Genomic DNA, 6,000 nt, shown 5'->3' with positions numbered 1-6,000 from the left:
GATAGGTCTTTTTGTGAAAAATTTGGTGATTTTTGGAAAATGTGGAAATTTAATAAAGGTAATTTTGAAAAAATGACACAGTGGTGGGAGATGGGGAAAACACAGATAAAAGTTTTTTTGTCAGAATTTTTCCTACAATACTACTGTGTGTGTAAAAAAGAAAATTGAGCAGTTGGAAAAAGGAAATTATAGGCATGGAAAGTGTGATGGATGTAAATGTTTTGGGTGTATCCAATGATTTAAAGAGTAAGAAACTTGAATTAAGATCCATCTTAGAGGAAAGAGCGAAGGACGCTTTAATTAGAGCAAGCAATTCTTCTATCAAGGACATTGACTCTCCCACTTCTTATTTTTTTAATCTGGAGCGTAAAGTTGCACAACATAAGCGTATACTTCACCTGCGCAAGGACAATGGAACAACAACATCAAATCCAAAGGATGTGAAGAAAATGGCAATGAATTTTTATGCTGAATTGTGTGGACATACTGACTGTGACTGAGAATATGGCACAATTATTACAAGGGCTTCCAAAGTTGCAACCTGGGGATTAGAAAAAGCTTGATTCTATGATTAACTTCAATGAACTTTCAGATGCAGTTCAGCAACTTTTCACAGGGCGTGCACCAGGAACAGATGGTTTACCTGCTGAATTTTACAAGACTTGTTGGACTGTTTTAGGTGAAGATTTTTATGGAGTTTGTTGTGAATGTTTTGAAAAAAGGCACGTTACTTACCAACTAGCTGTCAGAGGGCTGTCATCTCTCTTATACCAAAAAGTGGAGGTCTAGGATAACAATTGGCGCCCTGTTTCTTTGATGTGCTCGGACTATAAAATATTGGCAAAAGTTTTAGCCAATAGGTTAAAAAAATATTTACATATTGTGGTCAAAGTAGAGCAAACATATTGTATTCCGGGTCGCACAATCATGGACAATTTGTTTTTAATAAGAGATGTCACTGATGTGTCTATTAATGAAAATTGCAACGTGAGATTTTTATAGATCAGGAGAAAGCTTTTGATCGGGTGGGTCATGAGTACATTTTTAAAGTCCTGGAATCATTTTTTTTATTTCATGGATACATTTGTTGTACAAAGGGGCTTCAATAATGCTTAGGGGAATGGTTTGACTTATCCATCGCCTGTAAAAAGGGGTAATCGACAGGGGTGTCCTCTCTCAGGGCAACTATATAGCCTAGCAATTGTGCCCCTTTTATGCAAATTAAGAAATTAATTAAAGGGTTTTATTGTTCCAGGAGACCCAAAGGAGTCGAGATGTTTTGTGTCGGCTTATGCTGATGATGTAACTGTTTTTGTTACTGGGCAAGAAGATATGCAAATACTATGTGAGAGTTTGGATGTTTACGAGAAAGCGTCTTCGGCTAAAGTCAATTGGGAAAAAAGTAGTGGTTTTATTGTGGGTCAGTGGGAAAATGGTGGGCCACCTCCACTTCCTGGGGGATGAACGAAGAAAAGTGGTTTTGCTAAATTACCTTTTGGGATCAGCCATGATGGTAATTTGGAGGACACGGACACATAAGATCTTGGGTCCTGGTTCAGTCGATGCAGAAAGAGTTCTGAAAGGGATGGTGGCTGCTCGAATTATTATTGAGTTTGCTTATTTCAAATTAGTTCATAATATCATAGATTTTTCTGCAATATGGTCTGTGGGAAGTTTTTTGTGTGAAGTCGGGGAGGATGAAATATTGATTTTAAAGATGTAATGAAAGGACTGTAATCTGTATTGATTTAATGTTTTCTTTTTATGTTTTTGTAGACTTTTGAATGACATATTGGAATGAAATATGATAAATGATAAAATAAACATGTTACACCTCTCTCTCTCTCTATCTATCTATCTATCTATCTATCTATCTATCTATCTATCTATCTATCTATCTATCTCTCTCTCTCTCTCTCTCTCTCTCTCTCTCTATATATATATATATATGGTATGTGTGTGTGTGTGTGTGTGTGTGCGTGTGTATAGAGTCTTACTACATGAATAAACCTTGCATTTATATAAAGAGTGAAACAGAATAAAAAAAATCAATTCTAAATCATTTTTTATTTATTTTTTGCTTGCCTTTCTACTCTCGACAACAAATGCCATTCAAGAAAAAATCTTTTAAATTACATTTTCATTTTTGACACTTGAGCAAATAGTGGATGATCAGTTTTGATCTTTGTCTATAATAATTGGCTAAAATCTCTTGAATGCCCTGTTTTCTGAGCTCTTCATGGAAAACAATGGTAGCTTTAAGGCTTGTTGTGTGATTCAGTTGAAGGAGTCTTGTTTTCTAGTCTGTTTTCTAGACTCTTAAATAGATTGCAGCATCAGAAATGTCTGGAGGACTGCAGAAGAAACTTTTCAATGTGGGAGGGTTAGACTTGACCAAGGGATTTGATCTAGGACTGTTGTATAAGTCTAACACATGATTATTTGATGCATACTAGACTGATCCTGCACATCTCTGATAGAGAAACCAATCGGGTTCAATTCTCAGGGAACTCCAATGCTGATAAAAATCCTGATTAAAAGCACTGTCAATTATTTTGGATAAAAATGTCTCCCAAATGCATGAATGTAATTGCAGCTGAGATGTATAATTAAAATTGTGTTGAAACAGACAACGGAACTCAAAATGTTTGCTAAGACCTTTATAGTCTTCTCTTTTATGTCAGAATTAAATCAGATACAAAAGCTACTCACATATAGGCCCATTACTTGCACATCTCTGTATGATTAAGAAAAACACATTAGCATCTACTTCAGATGTGGACAGAATCCATCCATGACCATCACCGAATGTGTTTTAGTAATGTGTCTTTTATACCGTATCTGACTTTTACTGAGGTCAAGTGCCATTTGACTGTGATCCAATCATTGTAAATGCATGTTAACTGCAGGTGTAAAGAAGCCCAAGTCGTGTATAGCTGACTTTGTAATGATCCCATATATTTCTCTCTCAATCCGATGCAGAATCACTGGCTCTCGGTGGTGCATTTCTCTCCCTTGCCAACTTAAATTTGCACAAACAAACAGCAATAACAAGTCTGTTCTCTGCGTTTCATTGCATTTCTTAATAGTGCATGACTTCTTGACAACACCGCAGTCTGTGCTCTTTCTTTTCATTTGAATCCTCTTAGAAAAGAAATTTCAAAGTGTTGCATGTTAGGAATTTACTAGGAAAATATAATTTCTATTGGACATAATGTTTTGACTGTTATATTGCTAATTTTATAATCAGTTGAATGAATATTCTGTATGTTATTCAGCAGTATTCATTATCCGTTTCTCATTGCCAAATATGGTAATGAACTGGGAATCGGGAACAGCCCTAGTCACTGGTCTGATATTTGTTTTTGAAACAATGAGAATAGAAAGGAAGACCAACTTATTGATTGTATAAATACGTACATCCTGATATCATTGGACCACATGTTTTCATATAAATATATACCTCTGAAAACCAGTGGACATATGTGGTGGCCCTGTTCACAGTCTAGGTGGAGTATATAGGCCTATTTGTTGGGTGAACATCACTTCCAGAAGACTCTATGTCTCCAAAAGCTATTTACACACTTAAGTCACATTTAAAAATGTATGCATTATATAACAAAATGTCAAACCATCTGATTTATTTTAAAGAAAGATAAGTATTCCACACACAAAAAAAGTTAGGCTTGAATTGATCAAACAAATGATAAAGGCCTGTTGGATGCCGCTTGAGTTAAAGAGGTGTAAAGAGGTGCTTGAGGTGTATAACAGCTTTGACAACTGTAACCAGCAGGCTAATAAAATATAAAACTGCGTATTATAGTATTAAAGTGTTTATAGTGATTATTATTAATAATACATTTTATCCAGGGATGTCCCGAACAGGGTTTTTTTTGTGCCCCTGAGTCATTTAGTATTGAATATCTGCCTATATTGAGTCCTGATCCGATATATGCTTGGTTCACACTTTTTGTATTTTATATGTTGAATAAACAGAATAACTGAAACAAAAAGAGAAAAAAAAGTGGAGATAAGGTTAGAAAGCTTGAAGCTTGTGGTGCCAAAATGCCAGTCTGTCAGTCCGAAGCCAGACACAACCCATAGTAATGTGTTATGGCATTGCCACGTTTAGCAAATTTGATCTACACCTTTATAACGAATCGCTCGAAAATAATTTATTTATGTTTATTTTCAACTGCAATCAGACTTTCATAGCGCATTGCTTTGACCTTCTATTCCTTTTAATGGCGGTTTGGCAAACCCACTCCACACTGCCACCTACTGGACGACACCCGCGTGACAGCCAGGGTTAACTGTTGACGAATAATTGTCATTTCTTTTAAAAAATCACTGATGAAAACGAGACGATAACTAAATAAAAAAAATGTTGATTGACGAACGCTATAATGAAAATCTATTGACATTTTTGACACTATTGATAAAAATGTAAAGGAGAGATGGTTTGGGAAGAGATCCAGTCAGAGCTGATGTCTGGAAGATGATGCACACATTTGAATTGTAACGTGCTTATCTATCCGACAGGACATAAGTTGCCACAAACTTGCTGCATGTCTCATAAAACGTTCAAAAATGTAAACGTCTGGGAGAAAGAGAAGAGTGGACATTTGGATAAATCTGAAAAAGTGTGACGATGCGAAAGAGAGCTCAATTCAGTCTGGTTTTCTGTGCGGCGACAGAAAGACGTCACGAGTACTGACTTGAGCTCTTTCGTGTCTTTATGCGCTTGACTGGAATCAAAATGTCAGTTTTGGCCAGTATTCACGTAAACACAGTCGGTTATGTCATAAGTGAACGTAAACATTTGGGAGGATGTGTATTAGTTTATCGGTCTATTGGATCTGTGTATTTGACCTTAAAGTGACAGTAGTCTAATAAACCGGCTGCTGCTGTCCGTCATTAATGTTAATCAAACAACAAAAGAGAAAATCACTCAATGCTCTTGACTGGATAACTTTAATAAGGATTAAAATATATTTAACATATACAAAAATATATATCTGCTTGAAAGAAAGATTGTTGTATGCGAGTTGCCATAAAGAATGCATATATAATTAATTAAAAAGAAGACCATGTTCTTGTTTCTGTGTGAGAAGTGGTTTTATTTAACTTTAAGATAAAGACATGTTATATGTCACAGCAGTTAAAATCTGAGTCTGTAAAAATATCATTTATATTAACAGGTTAATGGATGTTTTCTCCAGGAGTATATTATGAGTTCAGACATTTTAGAGAAATGCTTAATTGATACTTTACAATTGAACTAAACCAATTAGATTTTAGTCAACTAAAACAATTTAGATGACTAGTCAAAAGATTATGACTAAAACTAAATTAAAATTTGCTCTCAAAATGAACACTGGTGACAGCTGATGGAAAATAAAGAATCAGGCTAAGGATAGCCAATACCGATCAGTTAAAAAATGCTTAAACATCCCCGATACCATCCTTTGACCGGCTCAGGACATCCCTATACCTGTTTAATAGACATGGGTGTCTTTAATCATATTGCTGTGGCCACATTCTATAAACACAACCCTTGTGGACATGTATTAAAGAAATATCATAGTCTGGAGGATTTTAGGCTTTCTTACAATGGTAAAATCATTGTAACGCAAAGATGCATTTTACTGAGGGATTACGCTGCTTATTTGAGTTTCACAGGCAATATCGCTTGTATTGTGCAAAGAAATGAAATATCACCCTATTTTCGACGCAATGTGACAAAACTGTAAGCCGCCTGGCATTTGAACCGTTGCATATTGTTCTTATTAAACCATTTTATTTGTCGTTAAGCAACTTTCAGGGAGCATGAAGACGGATGATGAGGAACATGCCCTAGTAAGCATCAGTTAAACTCAGAGGTATTATGAATTGATGTGTGTTCCCAACGCAGTCAGCTGTGTCAGGCACACTAGGGCTTTTTCCTCATCAGAACTTGATGTGTGATACATTTAGAGAAATGTAAGTAACTTTTATGTG

This window comes from Squalius cephalus (assembly GCF_949319135.1).
Source record: "Squalius cephalus genome assembly, chromosome: 6".
NCBI classification, from domain to species: domain Eukaryota; kingdom Metazoa; phylum Chordata; class Actinopteri; order Cypriniformes; family Leuciscidae; genus Squalius; species Squalius cephalus.
Note: the sequence above shows the minus strand (reverse complement) of the source record.